Below are 12,389 nucleotides of genomic sequence, written 5' to 3'. Positions count from 1 at the left end.
TCAGTAGCTCATGACCTTTTAGTTGGAATCTCATTCATCATTTCCCTCTATTTCTCTGTCTCTCCACCCTCACAAGCATGATGTCCCTCTCTATGGACTGGTCCCTTCTTGCAACATGTCCAAATTATGCCAGACGAAGCCTCAGAATCCTTGCCTCCAAGGAGCAGCCTGGTTTCACCCTCTCTAAGATGAACCTGTTTGTTCTCCTGGCAGTCCATGGTATGTTCAAAACTCTTCTCCGGCACCACAGCTCAAAGGCATCAATTCCCCCCTTCTATCCTCCCTAGTCATTGTCCAGCTTTCTAGTGCATAGCAAACAATTGCGAAGACTATGGCCTGGATCAGACTAATAGAGCACCCAATAATTTGTCATTATATTGTCATGTGCATTAAATCACAATGACTTACAGCTGACCCTCTAGTGGGATAGTCAGGTAGTGTCAGTCTTTGGAAAAAGACACCACACTGAGGGTCAGCTAAAGAGAGGAAAACCCTTAACTAGACGGATTGACAGTGACTCTATCAATGATCTTGTGCATGGCAAAGAATGTGACTGGGTAGCAGGTTAGGACAAAATTTATGTCTGTTATTCATAGAATGACTGTGAATTGTAGTAAACTTGATGTCATCTAACACCACCATCATTTATCAAGGGAGTGTATTTTTGCTGTAATTTGTGTTGATTAAAGCATAAATTGCCCCTGAAAAAACTCTTAAGGCTTTGATGGACTGAGTTCAGGTATCAGGTGTGAGTTCTGGTGGGCTGTCTCAGTGGTGAAATCAGTTTTGTTACAAGCTGATGTGTACTTTTCGTGCTATGCTGAATTATTTAGTAGTGGGAAGAATATAATAGTACACTTCTAGTCCTCAATGAATGATGTACTTGATTGATAGTGATCTACAGGTAATGATTATCTGGTTTTGCTTTGATTATTTTTTTAACATCTTGTTATTAGTGAGAAAGCCTACACACAATGTTGCAGCACATAATTTGATGATGTTATCATTCAAAAATGTTTACTCACATGTTTACACGTAATTCTTCCAATCTCCAAAGACAAATAAACATTAGCTATGAAAAGGCAAGTAAAAATGTAAAAAAATCAGTTAAAAAGTTAATAAGAATGTAAATTAAAGACAAACACACAAAAATGTCAAACCTGAAAAGCATTCTGTCCTAATTTGGGATTTACTTGTATAGCAAAAGAACCAGGCTGGGAGTGAGTCTAAAACCTGTGTTCTAGTTCTTCTTTTGCCTCTAAGCCCTCTCTATCTTCAACTAAATGTCTAAAAAAAAAAGAGGGAGTTGGTGGTCAGACCAAATTATATCCTCTTTCTCTTGCAACTCTGAAATTCTAGGTATTAATTTCACAGGGAGCACGCAAAGCCACAGGTTTCAAAGGCCACAGTCACCGTGCATCTTCCGAACTTGAAGCAGACTGGAGCTTACTTTTGCTTTCTAACAGCAGGAGAGAGAGAGAAAAAAAAATCTTGAGTGTTAGAAAAAGAAACAGTGATGTTGACAGAGGATTTTAAGTCATTACTCATTTTTTTTTCCCCATGGCAAGATCTATATCTCTCAACGGCTAACAGTGATAAAAGATTCACAGACGGATGGATGGTGGCAATTTACCCATCTTGCTACTCAGTTTAGAACGCACTGAATTAATAGGCACTTGGAAACCTCTCTCAGTTCCTTATTCCTGACTCACAAATGGGTATTACAAGGTCTTTGACATCCTGCTGATATTATATTGTTTCTAGATGTTCTTCTGGTAAATTTCTTTAAGTGTCTCTATCCTCCACTGAGATGATATTTTATATTTTTTTCCCATCAATAATCCTTAGTGATTGGTAGAAGATGGGCCCTAAAATGCTGCCATCTACCATAGGGAGACCAAGTTTCCATTTAGATGATAAACCACAAGAATTTCAGAAGCAATGGGCCAACTTTTATGGAGGTTTCTTGTTAATATTACTCATGATATATTTTCCCTCTATTACTCCAAAGCCATATCCCTCTCAATGACTGGAAAGAGTGTGTATTGTCTGAGTTCACAGTCTGAAGAGAGACAGGGGTTTGGGGAAAATGAGCTTCTAGGGTGTGGATTCAGCAGTAGGAAAGTACTCTGATTATAGCAGCACAAGATCAAAAATGTAGTGGAACCAATCATTTTAATAATAGATGTCAGGGAGTGAAGGGCATACAGAAAGGAGGAGCTCATCTAATACCCCCTATGTGTCAGGCACATGCTGGTTCTGTCTAGCAGCCCAGTTAGTCTTCAGAAGGTGCTTTTATTTAATCAGCTTTCCAAATAACAACATTGAATATTCAGAGACCGAACTATTTTAACTAACTTACCCACTTCATACAGATAGCAAGTAGCAGAGAATCAGCAATTCAAACTGATCTTTGGAGATCTAAAGTCAAAACACTTTTCAATACTTTTTACTCTGAGATTTACTTGCTAAGCTGCATGATTTATTTAACCTAGAGAAGCCTCTGCGTTTTCATCTGTTATAAAAAGAGATGCTGGGTGCTTTTGATGCTGTCACTCTGTCTGAACAGAGTCCCTGGTAGGAAATCAGCACATCAACAACTGTAACTATTCGATATCTGAGCATCTTCATTGTCACCTCTCTTAGTTAAGACAGCAGTGACCAAGTAAATACGTGCATATATAATAAAATATTAGTACAGAAGAGAAAGGAAAAGCTTGGTCCTGGGGGTGTGCGGAAAGGTGAAAAATGAGATAGAAATGTACAACCCCCTGCTCTGTAACTGTATGCTAAAATGCTGACATATATGCTGATTCTGTGATCATCACGGTGACACATCGGACCTTCACCAGGCACTTTTCTGAACACTGTCAGGGTGAGTGTGAGCTAGTTTTGACTGAAGTCCTCTCTTCCTGTTTCAGCTGCAAGGAGTTTCAGCTCCTTCTCATGTCTTATTCTGACCCCTTCTGTCCTTGTAAAAACCTTTCTTTACTTCTCTTATGTCCAGCTAAAAATATGTTTTTCTTGAGACAGGTAAGCTACAGAAGCAAGAAGCTTTATCTAACTGGCCAGACTTGTGAGTCTAAGGAGAGTCACTGTTCAGAGAGAAAGTTAATGAAATTCTTGAGCTGACTTTGTTGAGCAGAATTGAGAAATATTAAAAGTTAAAGCAAAGAGAGTCAGAGCATCCTGGACAATCATCTTGCATGTGAGGAAACTGAAACACAAGAAAATAAACTTCAGAGATAGTGGCAACAAAGACGGGTTTTGGTTATTTTCTAGGTCCTTTTCTGATACATTTAGCTGTTTCAGTCTTTGTTTAATTTTCTACTTGGAGGTAAAACCTAAATACTCAAAGATTTTCAGTTGTCACTTTCTCTGGCTTCTTTACTTCAAGTCCCTGACTTAGTAGCTCCAAAAAATTTTTATCAATCTTACTTCTTTTATATAATTCAGAACCTGCTATAATTTCCATACAAATTGTTCTTTTTGTAATCCTGAATTTCAATGCTACAGCCTTCTCCAGTCAGAAATCAAGTAAGAGAAATATAAAAAATACACGCATGCTATATACTTATTAAAGTGTAACCTCTGTGTGTAATTGTAGGGGGTGTGTGTGCATGCACATGTGTGTATGTCTGTTTCCATATTCCACAACACACTTGCTATCAGAACTCTCTTGCTTTTGTTACATGAGACTAGTGAGTCATTCCATGTTTTGAATTTTAAGCTCTTAAGATGAGAGTTTAGTTAGATTTTCTCTAACTTGCTATATTGGAAATCATTCCTTTCTAACATCCCACCCTGTGTTATCAGTGCCAGATGCACAAACCCTGATGTCCTCTGAAAGGAAATAGCAAAGGATATTTTAGAGAGTCCCAAGGACTGCAGAATTACAGTATCTCTATAATTCTATATGAACATATGTTTATCTGTCTGCCTATCTATCTTGAAATCCAAGGATTACACATTTTTTGAGAAATTAAAAATTAAAGCTTATGAATTCAAGCTGTATTCCACTTGAAAATCTTTGTCGTTTTTCTTAGTGACATTCCTCACCCCTCCTTCCTTTGAGAGATCAAAAGATTTTTTACTGGACCAAGAGAGAAAGAAAAATAAAAAAAATCAGGTTTTAGGAATTGCCACACTTTCCTCACCATTCCTTAGAATAGGTGGCAGCTTCAGTCTCTTGGATCTTAGCAATTGCATTCGTCCTTTGTCCCTGAGGTGGTCCATGGGAGGACCCAGGTCATTGTCCAAGGCGTCAACCTTTGTTGGAGTCTCCAGAAAGGACTGCTAAGTCAGACACAAGGTAGACTTTTAAGTTTTCCCGCCTGAGGAAGCCCATTGTGGCGTTTTCTGTGGCTACTTGTGAGGGTCAGCATCCTAATCTGACCTCTCAGGTCCTGGGGTATTGAGAGTATGCAGAACAGCACCTCCTCTCTAGCTAATTGGCTCCCTCAATGAACCTTTCAGAGAGGAAGTTTATGTGTGACTCACTTGCCCTCCATAGCAAACTTTTGTCCCTAAAACATTCATCTTTGTCTATCTGATGGGATGGAGACTTAGGAAGTGATTAGAACAAGGATCAAACAAACTCCTGATTGTCCTATTAGGAATGGGGCCCATTTTAACTCTTTGAGGGCTGCCTACTGTCATGGTGGGAAACTGATCACACTGAAGATCCCTTCTCAAGCTTGGTGCTACTAACAAATTTCTGGAAAAGATGGCCATCTTTTGGCTCTGCAAAGGAGCCCAAAGGGCCTCAGTGTGTTAGTGAGAATCAGTGTGTTAGAAAACAAAAATGTCGCATTTGGTTATTAATAAAACACTTGAGAAAAGACAAGAAAATACCAAAGAAGTAAGTTTGAAATAGTAGTTATTTGGATACACCATGGTACATAATGATAGGAATTGAAGATAAGAATGTGTTAAAGCCTCTGTATTATTTATTATTATTATTATTATTATTATTATTATTATTATTATTATTATTATGTTTTTTCCAATCATCATCAGTTCTGTGTAACTTTTTAGTTAATTTCAAGAGAACAAGTATGAATGACTCCAAATAGTTCCAGGCTCAAGACTTCCCGGACACAGTCTTTATAGATTGCCCTCAAGCTAGGCCACTGCATCTGGAAATGGCCACATTATTTCCTCCTGGAAAGGGTCAGAAGGATTCATAGCAGACTCCAGAGCAGAGGAGTTAAGTCCTGGTTTTGTAGGTCATCTCTTGTTTTTCATGAATGATTTACCTCCTACTTCCCTGGCTGATGCCCAGGTCATTCACAGAGTGTAACTTGAATCTTCTCTGACAGGTTACTACTTTTAGGAAGTCTTAAGTGGTGACTTCTGTTAGCAAAGAAATGTAAAAGATAAACATCAGGCTGTGAATGTAGAGTATTTCAAGACTAGTAGGGAAGAAGAGTGGAGTGAAGGGATGGAAAAGAAAATTATTTTTCTTTTAATAGATCTGAGTATTTAATTCTTATGGTGACGCAGTAAGTTTTTAATTTTAAAAATGTGGAACAAGTCAAGAAAGTATTTATTTAAAATATTTTTTATGAAGAAAACATTGAAGTTGGCTTTTATATATCTTGAGTTTTTTAATGAATATGAGGTTTTGGTTTTTTTGATGGTGTTGGGTTTTTTTTTTTTTTCAAATGGATTGGTAAGCCTAAGAAACTCAACATTAGTAAAGTAAAACACATTTTTATAGTTCAGTTTTTCTTTCTCAAATGTAGGTCACATAAATCAAATAACAAGTATGTTTGTGTATTGAATCTCAGTTCTAACTCTTATCACTGAATTGTTGGGGACAAGCTATTTATTCATTCTCATTAGAGTTCCAAAGTACTGGACACTGTACTTTATAAACCTAGTTTTGTTGAAGCAGGAGTGGCATCCACTTCTTAAACAGCATGCCTCTGGAAACTCTATGGACTTTAATAAATGGCAATAGTTATAGAAAGGCTTCAGGCCTTTTGTTCATAGGGTCGTTGTGAGTCGTGCTTGACTTAACGTCAATCAACAACAATAACAACTTTAAAGTAGTAACTAACATTATTACTTTAGAGGATTATATATTATATGGATAGAAAACCATGGGGGTGGGGGGATACTTGAACAGTGCCTATTGTAACACTGAATGCCCAATGGTGACTTTGTAAACGGGAATTGTGCTGCCAGCTCAAAGGCAGCTGGTTCAAATCTCCTAGATTCTCCATGGGAGAAAGGTGGGAAACCTTCCCCGAATGATTTCAAGCCTTTGAAAATCTGCTTGAGGGCCAGCTGTGAGTTCATTTTGGCTCAGCAGCACATAACAACAGCAACAAATAATCATTATGGCTGAGAATGTTAAGGCCCAGGGGAATTAAATGCAAGTTGATGGTCAAAGGGAACATCTACCAGCCAGCCCCAGTGACCTCAAGCTTGTTATTTTCTCAGCACCTCAGGTAGCAGCCCCTTCTTTTCATTCTTACAGTAATCCCAAGAGTTAAACAGGACATGTTTGCTTCAGTATCTTTCCATTTCACCAGAGGAAAGAAAATAAAAACAAACCAACAATGATGAAAACAATGACAGGCCAGAACTCCTTCCACAGTCTAAATAGTGCAATGTTCTTCTGAAGAATTCTACTGATTCTGCAGTTGAAAAAAAAAAGTGACATTTTTAGGGTGCCACAGATGATTTACTCAGGGGGTGGTTGGTGATTATTCTTATGATATCCCATTGTGGGAGGGACTTTCACAAACTGAACTCTACTATGGGGAATGCTTTGATCACTTCATTCTAAAACTTACACTGATACTTGAGTGGTAAACAAACAAACAAACCCCCAGAAATTAATAAAGCCCCCAACAACTGCCGATGATTTTTCCAGATAGATAGTAAGTGTTGGATTAGTGTCCAGAAGCTGCACTGCAATCCCCAAAGCACGCAGTTCACCTTCACCAGCTGCTGTCCAGGAGAAGGATGGGGAATCTCCTCACTCACGATTGATTAACTGATTAGTCCTGGGGACTTGTGCTTTGCCTAAGGAGCAGCAGGGACTAGGGAAAAACTGCCTCTTGAAAAAGTTCTCAAATAGTAGAAAATTTCAAAAGAAGTAATCAAGGGACCATCACTTCATTTTCTGTCCTTGGGTAACAGCCCAATGAGAAAGATAAGACTGGAGGTGGAATCCTTTACATTAAAGGAAGAAAAATGTGAAGGGGCCAGGGCTGGGAAGCCAGAGGATAAATAGGAGGGGCCTATGGGGAAAGTAGAGTGAGCAACAAAGAAGAGCAGGAGAAACAAAAATTTGTCTCCTAAATCTTGTGTTAAGTGCATAAGAAGTCCTAGAGCACAAATGATCCTTCACTTGGCGTGTGAAAAGAACAAGACAAAGGGTCAGAAACGTCTGAATTAACAATAGAGGTATTTGTAACAAGCTCAGTGGAGCATTTGACAAACACTTCTATTTTCAGGCTTTACTATGAATCACAGACTCATAAGCGCATGAGCTTCTCGATGTTTATCTTCTCTCTCTGCGTGTGGCGATGCAGGCATGCACTTGCACACATGTGTGCAGCCACATGCATGCACACTTTTCATATCTGTATATGTGTTTGATAACGACTATCATTGATTAATGTAATTCATTATCATCTATAGTCAGCCTTTTCTTTTGTCTTGCCTTTCTCTTTTACCCAACTTGACTATTCATTTTTACTTCCGTCTTCCCTTCTTCTCATCCTTGTTAACACTCTGAGATTGTTTCTATCTGCATGTAAACCTTCCCTTAGCTTTTTTCTAATAGTGGCCTTATAGCACAATTGCCTTTTAGTGATTGACTTATGTCACTCGGCCTAATTTTTCTACAATCATCCACATTGCGCAACATTTCATGAATTCTTGATCTTTCTTCAATGCTGTTGTTATATTCCAGGTATGACTCTAGTCAATTGTCCATTGGCGACTTTTGAGGTAGATTCTAACACTTTGTTATAGTTAACAGTACTGTGATAAACATAGGTATATGTATATCAGTTTGTGTCAAAATTCTTATATCTTTGGGATGGAAACCTAGTAGTGAGATGGATGGGCCGTCTCCTCCCATGCAATTAACTGCCTCTGAAAACCCCCTGGAGGGTCAGCTATGGGTTGGTTCCAACTCTGTGATATACAACCTTAACAACAACAACCACAGTGAGATTCAAAGTAAAGATAAAGATTGAACCTGCAGTTGTTTTTCTCCTGGGTTCCATAGAAAGAACTGTATAATCTATGTGCTGATAGAAGTCCACTGCTATGCTAGAAGGTATGCTAGTGTGGTAAGGAAACATATGAGTTCCAGGACATTAAATTGTGACTCTGGATCATTTTTTTTTAATTTTTCATTTATAGTTTCAGTTTTGTTCATGTGAAAGAAAAATTCACAATAGAAAATCTTACAGGATTTTTGTTGTTTTGAAATGTTTTGTGTTCTGTATTTCTGTTTTTAAAGAAAATTATTATTAATGTCAATGAAAATTTACAGAGACTTTGGATTTCTCTTCATTCATTGTTGTACTTTTCTCCCCTCCCAAACCTCCCCCCAGTACACTACCCTCTTGGAAAGGTAAAATAAAAATTATTTCATTGTTTTACAATCCCTCCCCCCAGGTCGACTTCACTATGCAGCCTTTGCTCTGGATTCTTGTCATGACAAAAATACCTAATCACATATCCCTTTTAAACAGTTTTCTCCCTCATCTGTTTCAACTCAGTATATGTTATTTATCCCATCTTTCTCAGTCTCCCCGCAACCCCTATGACAGTCCTGTTTTACAACAGTGGCACCATGCAGTATTTGTCTTTTTGTGACTGAGATACTTCACTCAGCATAATGTCCTCCAGGGTCACCCATTTTGAATAATATTGCATGAGTTCCTTGTTTTTCAATGCAGCGTAGTATTCCATTGTGTGAATATACCACAGCTTCTCTATCCATTCATTTGTTGATGGGCACTTAGTGAGGTTGTGGAGAAACTGGAACCCTTATTCACTGTTGGTGGGAGTGTAAAATGGTGCAACCACTGTGGAAGGCGGTATGGCGCTTTCTCAAAAAGTTGCAAATGGAGATACTATTTGACCCACCAATTCCACTACTGGGAATATACCCCAAAGAGACCATAACTGACATCCAAGCAGATATATGCACACCATGTTTATTGTGGCTTTGTTCACAATAGGGTTCTGTATTTCTAAGACTATATGGGCCCAAGCACTGGAAGAGATAGGTTCCATTGGCCAAAAACTTCTGTTTATCGAATTGCATTGTCAGAATCTATGCTAAGGGCCTTGCATGCATCATCTAATTTACTCTTCAGAGCAACTGTGTCAGAAAACTCTCCCATTTTATACACAAGTTCGAGGAACTCAGAGACATTTATTTCAAGAACAGTCCTTTATTGGATCATAGGATGAACATATTTTAGGAGAAAGTCATTATAGGGTCATCAGAGGATTATATAGAATTCTATACAGAATCCAGCTGGCTTTATTTCTTCCTTTCACATTCTCTATTTTCTAGAACACTGAGGCATGATTAAATAATAATAATAATTGAAAAGCAGTATCTACAACTTGCTGGCTTCTTTTCATAAACTGTCAGTTAAAGAGTCTGTATATAGACTGAGGAATAGGACACATTGATTTTCTACTCTTTGTCTCTAAAAATTCATTGTCAGTCTTTGGACAAAAATACTTTCCTTCTCTTGGAGTGATTTACCTAAATTATAAATGGTAGAAAAGATCTAACATATTATATTGTGTTAGATGAGTATATAAACATTCTAGTGATGCATTTAGATTCTCAGCTGTCTCCTTTTTTGGTTGTATATCATCCTGTAACTTACTGAACTTTACTAGTGCCTGCTGTATAAGTGGTTTGCACATAGTAACTACTCTAAAGACAGATGGTTTGGAACCAGCTGGAGGCTCTGTGGAAGCTAGACCTAAAGATCTCCTCCCTGAAGAGTATTCCCTCCCTCCCATTGAATTGGATTTCCAAGTAAATAGCAATTGGAGGAGACTGTCTATCTTTCTCCTGAAGAGCCACTGGTGGATTTGACCCACTGGAGACACATAATACAAAGTAACTCACTGGGAACTATGCCATCAGACCTCCCAGGACTATTCTTTGGAACAATTCTCTTTTTCAGAGTCTCTATGAGTCAAAATTCACTGGATGGCATAGGATAAAGTTTGGATTAACCTCACTAAACCTCAGTTTTTCTAGCTATAAAATGAGTGTAGAGGTTTGTATGAGTACAGAGTGAGCAAACGCATGTGAAATACTTAGCATGACACCTAGCATCAGGTGAACTGCTAATTGAATACAGTCAGGGCCCTCTTGACAAAGTTAGTGAAGGTTTCAGCAGATGTTTTCTAAGTGTTTTTCCTAATGTCATCAAAGAATGGATTCAGTGGGGACAGTTTAGACCCAGAGCCATAGATTTAGTAATAAAATTGGAAGGACAATCCAGAATCAGAACACACTGTGTACCAGCGGTGGAAGCAACAGAGAAAGTCATAATTGGGAAGTAAAGGAATTACAAAGGCCTGGATCACTGGTACGTATGTGGCATGCAGCTAGACTTCAGGAAAAAGAGACTAAAGTGCAAGAGGCAAATGACAGAACCCTAGATGACACTTTACAGAAGAGGGGCTGTCCTGAGAGTGGTGTGAACCAGAGAAGTGTCCTGACTTTGTGTTTGCAATGAAGCGCGGTGGTAATGCATGCATTTCTACAGAGTACGAGCTCAGCTACTAATGTGTTTTTTGGAGAAGCAATGCACGGGTCTGGTTTTATTTAGATTGTATGTTGATTTGGGGATTATTTGAGAGGTTGAACCTGAATGAGGTTATGAAGTGTCTTGGGGACTCTCCCAAAACCACTGCTTGGCACTGCCACTGGTGGGATTCAGAGAGAAGGAAGATAAAGTGACCCTGCAAGACCTGTGAAAAGGCTGCTGTTGTCATCTGTGAAAAATGCTGGGACTTGGCCATGGCAGTGGCCAGGGACATGTGCAGGGGGAGCCCTGATGGCTTGGCTTTGGAAAAGCATCCTCTCTCTGGCCTGGCTGCCAATCTGGCCTTCATCCTTTGGTTCGAAAACCTGACCATCAAAACATTTGCCAAGTCCAGGGCTACTTTGTACACCCTAGGCCCAAAGTAACTTAATGGAGAATGAGCTCAGTCCCGTGGCCCTTGGGGACCATTGTTGCAGAAAGAGAACAGGCATGCCAGGTAGGAGTCTCTCAAATGCTCTCCCTTTTCCACCGCTGGATTTCGGGAATGAATAGAGAACCACTGTGGTTTGGATGTGAGACTTGGAGCTCAGCAGCCAAATGAAGTCAGGCTGTCCGTCTGTTCTAAATTTAACTCCTTAACCACGTTTGGGCACAGTACCTTGTCTGAGGTTGTTTTCGACCCAAAATATATAATGTCAGGGCGTGCCAGGGAGGAGTGCGGGTGATGACGGTGAAGGACCTGGTAGGAGAAAACACAAGCAGCCCCTGCAGCCAATCTGATTAGCACGGAAACTCCTAACTCTTCCATCTACCCCAAACCTCACTTGGTCAACAATGACTGACTACACACCAGCTGCCTTATTTAAACAGAATTTAACAAAACTACCATTTCAGAGCCTCTGTGCATAATGGTGATTCAATACTCTTTTCCTTCACTTTTTTTGGGGGGCATACAACTTGGAAAATATGAGTAATTGATATATTTGCATTTAAAATGTGCAAGGAATTGGGTTAAAATCGTCATTTGTTATCTCATTTAATCTACATGGCAATCCTCTGGATTAAGTAAGATTGTTAGCTTTTTTCTACAGAAACAAAAGAAAGAAAAAGTTAGCATTAGAGAGACTTGTGGTGCTCATGCCTTCATAGCCTAAAAGGGAAAGAGTTCCACAATTCAATATTCTTTCAAACTGAAAAGTAATGGACAGATTCCCAAGTGCAGGAGCTCTATTCTGGGGACCACCTGATCGTGACTGGCACCCTTGGAGAGAAGAAATGCAACTGCTCTACTAAAGATGTGAAAAGAAAGTTCAGAGAAGAGACATAATGCATGCTAAATCACACCAGAGGTGCACAGAAGGCCACCAGCAACTGTAGGCATGATGCCTGCCTAAAAATGGGATTCAAAGCAACAGTCGCTTTGTTTTTAAGCTATCGATACACTCACACTCATTGCTTTGAGTCAGAAATTACCTGTAACTGACCCTTCAGGAGATTTTTAAAAGTGGTAGATCTCATAGGGGGAAATTGAATGTCTCTCTTCCAAGGAGCAGCTGGTAGACATGAACCTGAAAAAAAGGACGAAAGTTACACAAGTGTTCAGGTCTT

This window comes from Elephantulus edwardii, unplaced genomic scaffold (genome assembly GCF_000299155.1).
Source record: "Elephantulus edwardii isolate Elephantulus edwardi_28Jun2011 unplaced genomic scaffold, EleEdw1.0 scaffold00092, whole genome shotgun sequence".
NCBI classification, from domain to species: domain Eukaryota; kingdom Metazoa; phylum Chordata; class Mammalia; order Macroscelidea; family Macroscelididae; genus Elephantulus; species Elephantulus edwardii.
Note: the sequence above shows the minus strand (reverse complement) of the source record.